This window comes from Charadrius vociferus, unplaced genomic scaffold (assembly GCF_000708025.1).
Source record: "Charadrius vociferus isolate BGI_N301 unplaced genomic scaffold, ASM70802v2 scaffold213, whole genome shotgun sequence".
In the NCBI taxonomy this organism is placed as follows: Eukaryota; Metazoa; Chordata; class Aves; order Charadriiformes; family Charadriidae; genus Charadrius; species Charadrius vociferus.
In genome coordinates this window covers 7,588,588-7,605,541 of record NW_009647828.1, presented here as the reverse complement: position 1 = coordinate 7,605,541, position 16,954 = coordinate 7,588,588, and positions in this window count along the sequence as shown.

Here is a 16,954-nt window from a genome sequence, read left to right as displayed (position 1 = left end):
CTTCATCTGTGCCTCCCCCTGCCAGGTGACACCCGCGCAGCCACCCCTGTGGGGTGCAGCTGTGCCAACCCTGGAAACTTCACCTGCGCATCCCCCGTGGAGGTGCACACCCCTGCAAGCTTCAGCTGTGTGTCGTTTCCACCCCCACCCCCCCCGCAAGCCACACACATGCACCCCCTTGAAGTGTCATCTGCTTCTCCTCCTCCTGCAAGGTGCATCCCCCTGCCAGGAGACCCCCGCGCACCCACCCCTCTTGGAGTTACATCCCTGCACCCCCTGACAAAGTGTACCCACGCACCCCACTACGAGCTCCATCCTGCACACACACCTCCGGGGAGTGCACCCATCCATCAGTGAGTGCAGCTGTGTCACTGGCACCCTGCGGGATTTCCTGCCCCGGGAGCTCACGGGGTACGTTTTGGTCCTCAGGAAGATGCGCGGTGACTGGGTCTTCGCTTCGAGCTAAAGAGTGATTTCACTGTGTGGTTTCATTGCTTCACTTTTCTATTAAAAATTTTTCAGGACTAAGAGAGGGGAGAGAGGGAAGGATTAAGTAAGGGCTTGGAAACCTTCCCAACCCAGAGGAGCGGTGCCAGCACCCCACAAGCTCACACTGCATAGGGCATCCCTGGTGTGAAGCTGCTCCTCGGGTGGCGGTGGGACCTGCTCGTGGTCAGCCGCTGCAGCGCTGCCAGCCTGCTCGGAGGGGATGGCACCGCACGGCCTTACTGGCAGCCGGCTCCAGCGCCCGCAGAGTTCCCGCGTCTAACGAGCATCTTCTGCAACTGTAGCCAGAGCAACTCCCAGCTCCCAAAGCCTGTGACTGTCTGAACCGCAGATCAAATTGTAGGATTATAAAAGACGGCACAGTGCAGGTATGATGGGGGTCTTGCAATGGGTGGATGGGATAGCCAAAAAAGCAACATCTCCTGCTCAAAAGTGAAGCCTCCTATGGGAAGGAGGTCCCCTCACAGGGAGAAACAAGACACATGGCATCCCCGCAACCCACCCATCACGTCTCGCCTCAGCAAGAATCAGTTGGACTCCTGCACTCAGGATGCACTCAGGAGATACCTGGCAGCCACAAATTCACACACGCAAAGGCAAAAAGGCTGTGGATGGGGGGAAAAAAAAGATCGGGGCAGCGTTTGTCTTTGAATTCTGAAAGCTTTGGGCCAAAAATAGGAGGTTGCTGTTTCAAAAATATAATTAAAATAACACTTAGTTTCCATATGCCTGGGTTAAGCAGGCATTTATTTTTGTTCGATCCTTTCGAGTCAGATGTGTTGCTAATTTATGAAATAATTAAAGTAATAAAAACAACCCATTCCTTTAAAAAAGCCCCACTGCAGTTATGTAACAGCCAGGGGAGCTTCCCATTCCAGCCCCAGGCTGTAGACCTGAGTATTTGCAGATGAGCTATCTTTAGAAAGGCAATAAATACTTGTTTACTATTTATGCTGCCACGTTTGAGCATCTTATGAAAAGTAATTAATACCCTCTGTTCCACTGAGGTGTGCGGGTACCTCCATCCTCGGCCCCAGCGAGGGAACTGAGGCACAGGGGAAAGCAGTGATTTATGCACTATCATGCAGTAATTCCAAGAAGACATAGGCACCGGACCAGATTTCCCGAGTCCTTCCTCACTGTCTGAATGCCAAACTTCGCCTTTCTTACTGCAAAGCCAAGATTTCAGCTTTCTCCGTGAACGGGGGTGAAGGGGAGGCTCTGGGGGTGCTGCTGTACGGTGGGCAGGAGGGATGGGGAAGGAGCAGGCAGCCGTGACTGACCGAAGCAAATGCCAGTGAAAATCAAGGGCCTCGCTGAAATCAATTGCAAAAACCAGTCAGGTTTGCAGACGGCAGATTTGGGCCCCTGGAATAAAAAGGATATTGTTAACAGCAGCTTGCTGGCAAGGCAACTGCTCTGCCAGGAGCTTTCAGGCTTTAAGAACGCAGTTGTCATCCCAAGTCACTGAGGATTTTGCTCTTGGGTTTACTCCCGCTCCTCCAGGACCTGAGGGTAAATCACCCACATGCCATGACCGACCGCTGAACCTCATGGATAGAACTAAATTAATTAAGATGGACAGTTTAGAGTTTGAATTTTGTGCCAATGCTCTCAGCAGCTCTCCCTGCTCAGCGTAAAGAAGGAGCTTGTATGGATGTTTGATCCATTGGCACAGCCAGGAAAAAAAGCTGGGATAGCCAGGGCAGATCGGGCTGCTCTCGGGGCTGAGGAGGTTTGAGTATTTCAGTAAGAAACATGCTTTGCCTTCAGCAGCTCTGCTTTAGGCTGACTTTGCCTTGGATTAGCATAGCAAACGAGTAAACCTTGGAAATGTCATTATTCATCCTTTCCAAAAATGCAGCTCTCATCTTGGGTCGGGGGGAGTCACTCCCCTTTCCAGGTCATAGGAAGCACCCAGCACACATAAAATAGAATTACCCCTTCCCCTGCTGGGAAGCTCACACCTTGCTCTCGGTCCGAAATTTGAGGTTTTCTCTGCAAGCCTGGGCTTTGAATGACTTGAAACATTTTCTTCCAGCTAGATTTTGCTGTAACTCTTGAAGCGATCAGATCTACGTGACTCCAAATGAAGCAAACATCTTGGGATGAGCAGTTACTCTTGTAGAGCATCTATACTTGAGGAGCAGGGAACGCCAAGGCAGGTCCCCCGCAAACCTCCGTGACCCACTGCTCAGCATCTGCTGGGCAAGGAGAGAGGTGCTGCTGGGTCTTTCTGCTGCAAAAGCTACAAGCAGCCACAACCCTTTGCTCGTCAGGGGCTGTATCAATCAACCTCAGCAATTAACTGGTTGACAGCAAAAACGGCCCCAGGTTATATTAATGCAGCGATTCCAGAACGGCTCATCCCAGCAGGATGAGGCTGTCTGGCAGGGATGGCTCCCACCCTGTCCTTTGCAATGTCTCCATCAGCCGAGCGAGGAAGGAAGGTATCCAGGCTTAAAGCTCTTCTCAACTACTTCTAGGTTCTCCTCCGACCTGGACCTTGGTCATTTCAACTGTTTTTTCCATGCTTGACCCAAAACGCCCGGCACAGGCTGAGCCCTGCCAGCGCAGCCGGCTGCAGTAGCCTCCCACTCTCCTGCTTTGCCGGGCTGGAAAAAAAGTAAAAGCCTCTCTGTTGACTGCAGATGTGCATATGAATGTGAGGCATTTGCCTAATAAATATCTTCCTAAAGGGGGATTAATTAGCATCCCAAGATTTGCTCTCACTGCGCTCCCTCTGACTTCAGCAGCTCTGCAGCAGCTTCTCTTTGGGGCACTTGTTCCACACCGAGAGCGTGTTGCTGGCCCCCTTCCCGATGCTCAGACCCCCAAGGCTGAGGATTCGCAAATCTTTTGCTCAGGAGCCGTCACTGGCCGTGGCGCCCATGCTGTGTAAGCAGTTGGCAGTAACCCTGCACACATCCCAATTTCCCTAGTCCTGCCGTATGCCGTGACCCAGCACAGCAGCGATGCAGGCTCCCTTCTTCTGCAGCTGTTTGGGTGCCACAAATAATAAGTCACTGTAAAACCTGATGTGCCAAATTATTTCTAACTTGTAAAACTCCGTGAATCGGTAACCAGGGGCCAGAGGTGGGGTCCGTTGACCAATGTAGACCTCTGCCAGGTGGACCTCGGTGCTGGAGCTGGCTGCCCTCTGCTCCAGGCACAGCAAAGGAGGGAAAACCAACCTCTTCAGAGGCACAGAGCCTCCTGACCCAACATGGACCTCTAAAATAGATTGGATGAATCATGTGCTAAAAGTGCTTGGGTTTGCCTATAAAGGGAGTGCAGGGTGACTAGCTCGGCTGTGGAAGTCTCCCCGGGGGATATCTGAAGATGAATCTCTTCCTACAACTTTTTTGGGTTGAAAGAATTTTGTGGGTTGTGAATAAAATACAAATGTTTCCCAAACAGTGTACATAAGCACAGCTGGCTTTACCCTCTTCCGAACGGGGACTTTGGAACTTGTATGTGCATTTAATGTATGGTAACATCTAAGGCAGATGTTACATCAGAAACTCCACTCTAGTGACAGGAACATTAAACTCTGAGCTGTGTTTCAGACCTGTCCAATGATTATTCGGAGATTTATCTAGAGCATCTTGGTGCAACTGTGAGGAATACTTTCAAACAAGGAGAGGTTCTGTAGAGATTTAAAACACCTTCAGTTAAGGAGTATTATTTCCTGTAAGGAGTAGTATTTCCAAGTGTGTTGGCTCAGGGAGACAACACGTCTTTCCTCCTGTTAATATTATTGCTGCAAGCTTGGATTAAAAAAAAAATAATTTTTTTTTCAGCTTTTACCAGAAACCTTCATTTTAATTAGCTGTAGGAGACGGAGCTGTGCAGGCAGAGCCAGGCTCCATGACGCACGGGAGAGGCTGCGCAGGGGTTGTGTTGGGAGCACAGTGCTGTGAAGGAGGGACCAGGACGACGTGTGGCCCGAGAAAAGCTGAGAGCACGAGGGCTCTTATGCACGTGGGAATAACTCAGGTGGCATGAGCCAGGAGATGCTCATTTCTGGGGGTTTTCGGTGCAGGACTTTGCACCTTCTTTGTAAATTAGCAACGCCGCTTTGGAAAAATACCTGTCTCCCCAGCCAGTTCCTTCTCTTGCTGGAAATAACCTCCAGCCACCCAAATTTTGGCTACCTGCTTGGGTCAGCGGGGTAATGCTACTACAAAATTTGCTGTATCATGAACAACTCTGTCAATGTGTATCCATCTTTGCTAAGGAAGAAGACAAGAACAGAAGGTTAATGACTGTACTTTCGACCAACAGCTATTCTGCTGGCATTTTTAACAGCCATTATTTTAACTAACGATTGCCAAAGTGCGGCTGTAGCCTTATGATCTTCTAAGGAGTCTGGCGGGACTTGGATGAGCAGCATCTTATGTACCCCTCTACATGGCAGGCGCTGCAGCCTGACAGCAGACAGGGTGGGAAGGAGTTTGAAAAGGACCCAGGGGAGGTAAAAAGAGGAAAACTGGCAAAAAAATGCAACAGAGAAGACATGAGGATATTCTGTGGTAAGGAAAGGGAAATTAGATGTCAAACAAACCAGAATACAGAATACAGAATGGTTAGGGTTGGAAGGGACCTCTGGAGATCATCTAGTCCAACCCCCCTGCCAGAGCAGGGTCACCTACAACAGGTTGCACAGGACAGCGTCCAGGCGGGTTTTGAATGTCTCCAGAGTGGGAGACTCCACAACCTCTCTGGGCAGCCTGTGCCAGTGCTCCATCCACTCTCAAAGTAAAGAAGTTCCTTCTCATGTTAAGATGGAACTTCCTATGTTCAAGTTTATGCCCATTACCCCTCGTCCTATCACTGGGCACCACTGAAAAAAGACTGCTCCCATCCCCCTGGCATCCTCCCTTTAAGTATTTGTAAGTATTAATAAGATCCCCCCTCAATCTTCTTTTCTCTAGACTAAAGAGACCCAAGTCCCTAAGCCTTTCTTCATATGAGAGATGTTCCAATCCCCTAATCATCTTCGTAGCCCTTTGCTGGACCCTCTCCAGCAGTTCCCTGTCCTTCTTGAACTGGGGAGCCCAGAACTGGATGCAGTACTCCAGATGCAGCCTCACCAGGGCAGAGTATGACCTCCCTCGACCTGCTGGCCACAGGTGGAAAAACCTCAAAATACTATTAACGAATGCCCCAGCCCAAGATGAGCTCCACGATGATAAGGCAGAAAAAGACGTGAGAAAAAGGTTATTTGGGGTTTTTTTGGCTACATTTTGTAGTTGGTTCTGCTGCTGAGCAAAGGAAAGTGGCACTTTCAGCTTGGCCTGCAAGGCTGTGCTGTAACTGCTTGTGAGGGCCAGTGAGTGCCTTGAACCCCTCCAGTGTGTTGCCTTGGGGGAGGCAATATATATCATCCCCTATATAGGTTGGGCTCATGTCAGATCTGATTTTACACTGGTTTTTCCAGCACTTGATCCAGGCTGGGATTTTCCTTTCCTTGCATAACGCCTTTCAGCAAGGAGCTGAGGCAAATTTTCAGGTATTTCCAGTTTTCCCACTCAGTGATGCCTCCAGGCCCCGTTGCTGCAGGGTGCGGGTCCTGGGTCCCCTTCCCTCTGCACTGGGGTGAGGGGATGCTCTCTCTGGGAGCTGCAGAGACCTGGGCTCTTCCTGAGGAAGCAAAACTGATGGCAGAGAGTGGCATCAGCCTGACCCCCCCTTCACTGTCTGGAGGGCCTCAAACTCTTAAAATCACACTTCCTGCAGCTGTCTGACACTTGCTTTTCTTCTCCACAGAGATCCAGATGCTGTTGAGCCCAGCATCCTCCTTGGGACCAGCGTGGACATAGGGAGAGGTGTGGGCCACCCTCAGCTGTGGTCTGCAAAGGGGTTTTTGGGGAGCCCGGCACAGGCTCCGAGCTGGCCTTAGGCAGCAACGCTCAGACGTGCTCCCTGCGAAGAGTGCACTGGGCATCTGCTTATAAAAGGTCTCACCCCCCAAAGCTCACAGCTGGGGCAGGGGGATCAGGGCCGGATCACACATCATTGGTTTTCTGAGTCAGATGAACACCTGCCCCGAAAAGGAGTCGTCCCTATTTTCCTCAGGTAGACGAAGCCACAGCAGCTTCAGCCCTGCAGTCTGCTGTGGAGCCTGCTTTGGTTTTCTCTGGGTGTGCTGCTCTGATTTTGCTGGAAACACAGCAAGTGTGGGGCATTTCTTCTTCATAAGCCAAGAACAGTGGGGTTCGCAATTTCAGGAAAGCCATCTGCATTTTCTACCACTGCCACTTGAAAAAGGCCATCATTTAATAGCTCCTTGCTCTTCCCAGCTGCAATGCTTGTGAAAACCAGCAATGCTCCCCCTTTTCTGGAGCTGGCCAACCTTTTCCCTACGCCATCCTTGTGCCTCCATCCCCCAGCCCAGTCCTGCATTCTTGTGCACTAAGACAAATTCCTGTACCTCCCGTCCCTCTCAGCTCCCATGGTGCCTTTGCTTCTGCGTTTCCCTCTCTCCAGAGCATATGGTCCACCACAGCCCAGCTGAATTTCAGTTATCTTTTGCCCAGCCTGAACTGAAAGCTATTTGGGGGATGTTTTGTGGATTTGTAACATGGCAGCAGGTTTCTGCAGCTCAGTTAATAAAAAGCCGTATTAAGTTTTTGCTTGACCTCTTGCAAAGCACACAGCAATGCTCCGATGGCTGTTGCTTACTTTAGCTCTGCTTTCTGCTCTCCCTTCATGGTGAGGTCCACCACCATCATCTGGAGCTCCTGGCCAGAGTAGGATGGTGTCGATGATGCAACTGTGGGTAAGGAAAGCCACAGGAGTATGTCCCAAGTGAGACTTTCAGCCCTGTAACATCCAAGTGGAAAAGCTTGGGATCTGAGTGTGGATCAGGTAGGAAAGGGTGGTGGCTGTGCTCAGAATCAACAACCCTGGCAGCAGGTCATGAGTGATCAGTTCTTTTAGTTTTCCTTCTGTTTGGAGCTGAGGAAACCATTTCACTCTCTAAAGCTTTTTTTTCTACACCAAATTCTGGGGAAAATCGCCTTTTATGGTTTCTGCTTGGGTTTTTTAAGTGGGACTTTGTGGGAGGTACTCGGTTCCAGAAACTAGAACTTTAAGGAAAACACCAAATATTGTGAAAGCTGTGGACTGACAACAGAAGTACTGGGTGGAGAGCAACACAAGAAAATATTGTATTTTTAAAGAAGTGTTTTCAAGAAAGTGTGTGTGACTGGAAAGACGACTCTGATGGTTACTGTATCTGATAGCTCTGCAGGATTCACATCGACACAAGTTCTGGTCCAGGGAAATTTGTCACCTACAGAGAGCAGACACTAGAAACCAAAAGGAGAGGTTGGACTTTCCCCTCTGACCAGGGCCACCAGGTGTTAGTGGGTGACGCTGTGATCCTGGGGTTGCCCTATCTTCTTTAAAACTGAAGTCCTGACAACTTGTGAAATTCAAAAGATCCAGTGGCATTTTCATGATGGTGAAGTTGCTATATTCATTCACTGGGCAAATTCGCAAAATGTGAATAGCGATATCCCACAGCATCCCAGCCCAGAGCGATGAGCACAGCCTGGTACCCTGCAGAGGCCAGGACGGGTAAGAAGCCATCCTGCAGTCGTGGCTGGATAAAATTCGGCTGAAACAATTGGTGCGGGCCACCCTTGAGCCACTGCTGTGATCTCGCATTCTCAGTGTCGGCACTGAACCGCCGCCTCCGTGTCAGACAGCTGCTGTGTTGTGTCCGTCTGTTTGTCGAGCCGGGAAAGTGGGTGAGCACCCTCCCAGAATGCAAACTGCTGTGCAAACACACACTCACGCCATTATCCTGTGGCTCACAAGCGTGTTTGAACTCGATTAAAAACAAAGTCAGAACAACTGATGCAGCAGGGGCCAGGGAAGCAATGATGGGGATACAGGCAAGAGGTGCAGGTCCGGAGCTGCAGGAGCTGGATGACAGCAAGTGCCTTTAGAAAGCAAGAACCTGTGACCCTGGAAAAATGAGCCTTATTGTAAGAACCCCAGCATCACCTGGTCCCTGAGCCCAGCCAGCCAGGGAAAGGAAGGAGGTTTGCACGTCCTGAAGGTCAACAGCTTCATGATGGTCTGGACCGAGGATGAATTGACTGCAAACTTGGGAGACCTGCAGGCAGCTCCTCGAGAAACAGAGCGCAGGGGTCTCCCACAGGTGGGGTTTCAGTTTGCAGGGGGGTCTCCTGGGTGAAGAGGAGCCAGATGAGCCATCCTGCTGATTTTCCTGTTTTGCAGTTGGATTTTCGTCCTGCCATGGAGCCAAAGGTGGGTCAAGCCCCGGGACGCTCCAATGGAAGCGGAGCTGCCCTGCGGGATCCGAGGCTGGCCCGGGGAGGTGGGTGCCCTGTCCTGCCCGGGCTAGGGGAGGGCGAGCAGGGTTTATCCTGCACTGTGCAGTGCTGTACGGTGAACAGGAGAAAGCAAATGCACACAGACCTCCAGTGGCCCTCCCGAGTACTGCACCGCATTGTCACTGCCACCCCAGGGACGGGGACCATACCTGGGGCTCCTCTTCTCCCCACCACTGCACGCGGGTGAGCAAAAGCTCATGTAAAAAGTGAGGGGTCTCATAGAAAAGCAAAGACATATGGAGGAGATCCAGTGCCTCAAGCGTAAGGTTGGCTGAGGCTGGCGTAAGGTTGGCCTGTGCTTCAGGTCTCGGGGAAGGAGGACAGCTGGCACATTGCCCGCACAGTGAGGCCATCCCGTGGCAGCGCTCGGCTGCCTTTCCTGTGCTTGCTCTGACTTTTGGGGCCCAGAGCCTGCAGCTTGCATAGGAGGGTGCTTGTAGCCACAGGTCCTTGGAAATACAGATACACCCACACGGTCCTAACATGGGTCTGGGACCTGACACGGGCTCAGCTCGGCTGCTTACAGCCCCCACTGGGTGTTGCAAGATGGAGTTGGAGTGCAAGTGATTTCATTTCCCAAACCTGACCGTCTGCTTTCTCTCACAATGAAGGACCAACACTCAGGAAGGACCAACATACTGAAGGGCCAGAGAAGGTCTGGCTTAAGGACTGTCACAGTGCATTACTGGGACAAGCACCGCGCATAACCTACAGCCTGCAGGAAACGGGGCGGTATGGAAGCTCTGCACCTCCCTCCTTCCCTCTCTCCCTCCCTCCATCCTTCCCTCTTTGAGACACACAGAGTCTTTCCTACACCATCCTCCCTCCTGGTATTCTTATCCAGACAGGCACAAGGCTTGAACTCATCAGCCTCATGTGATCTAACCAAAAACCCTTCTAACAACCAGCACTTCTTCACACGCCTCTATTGTAAATACTTCCATAAGCAATAGTTACTCATTTACAAGGTAGTGCTCTACATGCCAGTCTGCTGCTCCTGGGGGGGAAAAAACCCATAGCAAAATAAACCCCTGGTTCTTGGTGATGATTTCTCAGGTTTAACAGTGACCAGGGAATCAGGTTTGATGTTTTTTTCTCGTGACCCCCTTCCACCACATGGAAAAGCTGCCTTTCCTTAGCTTAGTTTCTTAGTCCCAGTCTCCTGCATTGGATGGCTTCTTCTGGCTGCCCCAGGGTCGATCACCTTCCTATCATGCCTTCTGCAAGAGGCAGAGTCATCTCAAAACTGAGGACAAATGTTTTAGAACCCACTTCCCGAGGAGGTATCTTGTGTGGCTTTGTCAAACAGGTTTTATAAGGGAAAAAACAAGAGCAGCGCTGAATGCAGAAGGGAAGATCAGAGGATTTGAGTTCAAGGCTTAGCATCTAATTTCAGCATGTCTGGGTGAGGATTGAAGCCTAGTAAGAAAAACCTCCTTCCTGCTGTCCCCCCTCCACCCACTGGTGCTCCCCAGGGGAATTGCTGTCGATTGCTTTGAAACTCAATTTCTGCACGAGCAGCAGCACGTTGGGCCTGGCAGTAATTGCTTTGCCAGATGACCGGCTGCTTGTCTCTGCCAGAGCTCTGCAAGGCTGGAGCGGCTGGTGTGTGGTGCTGGGACAGTGCCATAAGTTGTGGGGCTGCAAGAAGTCTGACGCTTTTGGGCCGGCACCCCCCTGCACTCAGCTGTGTCTCCCTGAGCAGCACAGTGAGGCTCTCAGCTCAGTGCCTTGCCCAAAACCAGGGTGGTTTTGCTGAGAGCAGACAGCTGCCCTGAATCAGCAGCACTGAGCCCACCACCTTCCCCATCCCATCCCATCCCATCCCATGCCATCCCACGTCCAGCTGGTTCCTGCTGTGTCCCCCCAACATATGCTGGGGTACCAAACCTGGCGGGAAAGCTTTTGGGGGACCACAGGGTCCCTTGCCGATGTTCACCAGCTGCCGCTCCCTGACTACCCCGTGCTATTTCCAGCACATCTCCAGAAAATCGCTCACTCCCCCTGATGTGACCAGGTCTCCACAGCAGGGAGCAAACTCAGCAATTTACCAGAGGGATTCTGATTCTTATTTTAGACTCCTATTTTAGCCTTCTTTTTCTTTTTAAATTTGTTAAGTTAATCCCTTTTACAGCTCTGGGAGTGAGGTGCAGCCACTGCAGCACCACAGCGCCCACAGGAAGAATTACTGGCTTTGCAGCCCCGCTCCCTGCAAGCCACTTTCTTCACCTTGCTCCCATGTGCCTCCTTCAATTTGGACAATAAAAGATGCTCTGAGCTAAGCAGCTGGTTTTTGTTTGTTTGCTTGTTTGTTTGTTTTTTTCACCTGCAAAATTCACCATCTCTTCAACAGCAGGAGAGAAGGTGAAATGGCAAATCTGGGTTCTTGGTCTGCCTGCTCCAGGGCAGCAGCAGTGATGTTCTTGGGCCTGGGACCAAAGACCGCAGAGTCCTAACGCAAATCAAAACTGCGGGTTATATCCATTACCATGCACCCTGCTCCTTGTCCACATCCCTCATTGCAAATGGCCCTTCCCAAGATCACATTTTACTGTGAGATCTGCCTTGTATCTGTCACGTGCGGAAACCTGGTCACCAGAAAATCTGTGTGCAACATCTGCGAGACATCTCAGTTTCAGTGGACGGGAAGAGAGTGGTCATGTGAGTCTCTTTTCAGTTGCTTCAGTACATCAACATGCTGCTACAACCCAACCAGGCTACATCTGTTATTCCTGCAATGCCAACTATGTATCATCTTGGCTCATTTTCTATTAGATCCAGCTGTTGCGGCTGATATGCTATTGACCTTTTCAGCTGGTTCAGCATTTGACTACCAGGAGGTCATCGGATGCAACTTTGACACAGGCTCAATGCTTACATCTATTTTGCTGGGGTAAGGAGGGATTTCATCCACCTGTTTCAAGCAGGAACACCTTGGAAGGGCAGCTGGCCCTTGCTCACCAACACGAGGCCACCACCGTGTCTGCAGGCTTTGGGCAGTGTCGATAAATCAGTCTGGCCCTGAAGTTCCAGTAAACTGTATAATATGAAAGTGCAGCTCAGTGGCTCGCGCCCCGGCTTTTCGGAACCACAGGTTCATATCACAGCAGGACCAGGTCCTGACTTCAGCTTTGTTAGGTGAGAGGAGATGCCACAGTGATGCATGTGCTAAAAATACCTACTAAATATCATATAGCAGCCCCACTCCCAGGGAAAGCACGGCCAGGGCTTGGGAAAGGGGAGAGGACAGAAAGGCAGGGTGAGGGACTGACCAATACACGTAACTGCAGTGCAGGAGATGGGAATTAAGCAGAGTATAAGATGTCAGGATGCTGTATTTTGTAAAGTGGCTTGTTCTGGTGGGCAATGATTTCTCAAAGCAGCTTTATCCTTTAGTTTTGCCCATCTATTTGCCCATCTTCAGCCCCTAAAACAGAATCCTGGTTGAGATGGGGCCAGAAGTTATCCTGATTTCCTTCACCAAGTAAGGAACAAGTATTCCCAAACTATTCCTGGTCAAAGTTAGTCTGTTCTGTCACTAAAAACCTTTGGAGATGGGGAATCTGCAGCTTTCTTCAGTAGCTCCAATTTTATTGCCTGGTGTTTAAATCTCCTTTTAGTTACTCCTCATGTCTAAACTGAGTCACTTTTGCTCAATATTCCTCAGGTATGACAATGGAGCAATAATTGTCATACCTATTGTCCTCGAACCAGGACATCCATCTACCTCTTGCCCTCTTGCCAGGAGCTGAGGGACAACAACTGACCACCTTCTGCTTTACAGCAACCTTTTACTTGTTGGAAGACTATTATCTTACGGCTTTTTAGCCTGCTTTTGTAGACTAAACAAGGCTAATTCCTTCAACTTTAGCCACAACCTTTTTTTCACAGCCATTTCGACTTAATTTAGAGCATAAGGCTTGGCTGGTGTGCTTAGGTTAAGATTGTGAGCGAAAAACTCCCTCTCCTCACCACGTCAGTTGTGCCGGCAAAATCATCAAAGTAGATGCAACTACATACATTATATGGCCTTTCTTGGTGCTGCCTGTGGTTGAAGCATCACGGGGAAGATAAGCCAGCCCTTCTGCAGGCGTTTTCTGGCTGAGAGTCAGCTGAAACTCAGAGGTTTGTCTCTTTGTTGCAACCATGGCAGTGTGCAGCGCATTTCTGTCTCAGTTCCCAGTAGAATTGCCACTGCCCAACTTCTCCAGGAGGCTTCCTGAGGGGGACACACAACCTCCATCTTCTGGTCTGAGCTTCCTTGTGCTTTTAGCTGTTTTGGGTGCTGTGGACAGGGTAGGAAGTGGAGCAGAATCTGTCCTGCAAGACTCTTGCTTTGTCTTTGCTTGGTGCAAAAGCCTGTGCAGTGCTCCTGGAGCAAGGCAGTTCAGGCTGGTTGTCCGTCTCTCTGCGGGGACACCCAGCCCATGGTTTGTGCACCCTCACCTGGACCCCTGTGTGCTACATCTCTGAGAGATGCCATGGGCTTTTAACATGGGCTCCTCCTCCATGAAAAACGTTATGCATGTGTAGGGAGAAGATGCTTCTCTCCTTGGGTTTTCCCCACAGGATTCCTTTCCTCTCTGTAGGTGGGAGCTTATGTGAGTGGTGTGCCATCACAGGTGGCCACCTGGGCCAGATGTCCTGCACCTTCTGGGAAAGGCAGGACTAGAGAAAGAAGGAAGGCAAGTCAGCACCCAGACAGCACATCCATACTGTGGTGAGGTTTGATTTCCTGATGGTTGGGTCTGCACTGAAGCCTCCTTGGGTCCCCAGTGCTGAGGACAAGTTTTGCACACCTCTCTTCTGCTTTTGATAATTCCCTGCTCATGTCAGAGGTTTCAAAACAAGGGTCCATGCCCTCCGCAAGGGCCTCCCTCAGTGGCTTGTGGAAGGTCTAAGGTTGTTTGTAGGCTGGAGGGACACAGTGGGAACAGCACGTTTAGCTGGTTTTGCTATCTCAGTGGGAGTGATTGTGGGGAACAGCTGGTCCGGCCAGGAGAGAAGTGCGATAGCAAGATGCCAGATGAGTAAGACTAAACAGAGCAAGCCCGACTTGCCTTTCCCTTCCAGCAGATCAAACCAAAAATGACCCCAGGCAAGTCACCCAGCTGAGAGGCAAACAAGAGTCAGTGCCTTCATTTTAAAATGGCACCTGGCCTCACAGGAAAGGACCCTTTCAAAGGACCTAGCACCCTGGCTCTTTTGTGCCCAGCTCTGATGCTCGGTGACTCCCAGAATTTTTGACTCTACCACTAATAATTCACAGCTTTTCTACCAGAGGCAATCCCTGCTGTAAAAATTGTGCTGGGTACAGGTCCTACAGTCTCCTGCAGGGACCTCTGCCTCCTCACCCTGGAGGGTGGATGGCCATTGAGGGGATGCTCTGAGGCTGCTGGTGCTTCTCAACCCATGGCACTTTGCAAACATCTGCCTCTCCTCCCAAGACAGCCTTGTCTGGCTGCGTGGCAGAGAGCAAGCCGTCAGCCACTGAAACCTCCTGCCAGAGCTTCAGGGCTGGGGTGACAAATGCTGGGGCCCCACAAGAGCTTTGGGCTGAATTTAGAGGTCTTACATTAAGTGTCTGGTTTAATCATGGTGCTTAAGGTCAGGAGAACAATGAGATGCACCCACCGGACCCAACTGCTTTGGCATCAGGGAGAAGCTCTGTAAAAAGGGGTATGAACACAGTCATAATCCCCTTCCCCAAGTAACATTCAGGTAGAGAAGAGTCTTCTCTTTAAGCAGATGTGGACAGTGTTGTGTTGTTGCCTAAACAGATGACATTTCACAGCCTGCTTTGCATTCAGCTGCTCTGCATGGGCAGGAATCTGCCCCAGGCCCCCTGTACCAACCGCTAGGCCTGCACAGATGGTCCAGTGACCACAGAGGACCCCAAATGGTGCTACATGCCTCTGCACGGGCAGCTGAATGGGGCCCATGCTAGCTCTGCTTTGCAAAACCAGAAGCAGACGCAGACCCTGGTGCAGGTAAGTGATGCCCGGTGGGGACACCGGCGTCCAGACTGCAAGATGTCATTGCTGGGGACTTGAGCAGCTACACTTGCTTTGACTTGTTGACTGTTAATACTGCTGTTTGGGTAAAACAGCCAGTTGCACAACTAGGCTTGCGGTAGCCCTTGTTTTAAATGTACACACTACAGCCTTCCCTGCAAAACAGTATCTGGCCCCAAAGTGCGTGCAGCCAGAGCAGGGCAGAGCGTGGCTTTCTTTCCCTGTGAAATATGTTAGGGCATCAAAGAAAAGAATAATAAATCTGTCATGAGTTGCAATGAAAAGCCACAATCACAGAAGCATTTTTCAAGCCGTAAACCTGAAAGAAGGATTCCAGTGAGCACAACTGAAATGTTTCACTTCCATTTCAAGCACGCAGTGATTGCCTGTCACCCTGCTCCAGTTGCAAAACAGTGTGTGTTCAGCCATGTCAAGCATGGCTCAAAAAAATACTTTTCCGAGTTGCAAAATTACTTGAAGCCAACTTTTCCCAGCAGAACACATTGTTTTTAGCTCATCTGATCAATTTTTAATTTTCCCATGAATCTTGTTAGCCCAGCAGCAATCCAATAAACTCCAAGCTGTAACTGGGCTCTGCCATTTCTACGAGCACTGAAGGAATAAATGTGGCATGTGGAGTGATTTATGCAAGTTCACTTGTATTTCCCAGTTGTGGTTGCAGTTCCCCTGCAGCGCCGACGCTCTCCAGGAATCTCCTTGCTTCTCGCCCTACTGCTGCGCTCCCAAACAAGCTGTCTGGGTCTCCCGTCTGTGCTGCTGTCTCCCAGCCCACCCACACCGTATCAACCTGTCACTGCGATGAACATGGAAAATGGAGAGCCAGGAGTGGAGCTAGGAAGTGTGTATGTCAGCCCACCTGCCTGCCTGGCAGCGTTGGGCCAACACCTCCACCAGCCTGCTCCGATGACGGCAGCAGAAGGAGGAGAAATCAGAGGAGGACAGCGAGGCTGGGGGAAGCGGTGGCAAAGAGGAGTTTGGAGCTAGTGGCACTTGCGAATTGATTACTGAAGGATGTATAAAGGGAGGATTTCACCTCTGTGCATGAGGAAATATCTGGTCAGGGAAGGAGACAAACGCACTCATTTTGTTATTAGGCATCAGAAAGGATCATGGGTTTCTGATGAGCTCTGAGACATGCAGAGCTTCTCCTAGGCCAGAGATGTGAAGCGTGAGATGAAATCAGTTCCTGGGATGAGATAGTATTTAGCATTATGGAACAGGGAACTGGGAGGGAGAAGGCAGGGAGGGAGGCTGCGCATGGCAGTCAGTCCTACCAAGCCCCAGAGTCAGGAACAGAGTCCCAGATGGGGCGTCCCTTGGGGTGGACAGGCGCAGCAATTGAGCCGAGGCAGCTGGAGAGCAGTGATCCCAACCAGACTCCTGCAAGGGGAGAAACAAAGGTATTGCAGCTGCTGCTTCAACCTCTAGTAGCCATTGGGGGCACACACAACCGCTCAAGTTATGTTGCCTGCAGGGAGTCATCACCCTTACGAAAAATGCCAAGTGCAGCTAAGATCCCAGCAGTGCTTTTAAGTTCCTCCCGGGTGCTAAACTCTTTGGGGATGACAAATTCCCCAGACTATTTGCATGCACTGCATCTGTAAAACATGAAATACAGCAGGGCCCCGCTTCTCCTCTGGGGTTTCTCCGACCGCAGCAGGAACGTGTAGCTGTGGCATGGCCTCGTGGGACCCAGCACTTCTGTGGGCTCTTCTCCAACACATCAGTAGCTGTCAGCTCTTCTGCACAGCTCCCAGCTTGTTTGCATTTCTCCCCAAGGCTTGGCAGGCAGGGGCGGCTTTGACCAAGAAGGTCTGCAAAGCTCCCCATCATTTTTGGTGCTGGATGGGGGATCGGGTGACGGCCTCAAGGGTTAACAGCCACCACCAGCTGTGGCTCCTGAGCAGGGACAGAGAGGGCCCAGGCACCCTGCCAGGAGGTAACGCTGTTTGAGCACTGCTGGCAAAGACTTCAAACCCCTCTGCTAATTTGGGATGTTCTGCTTGTGACACAGAGAACTGCATTCCCGTCTAGGAGAGA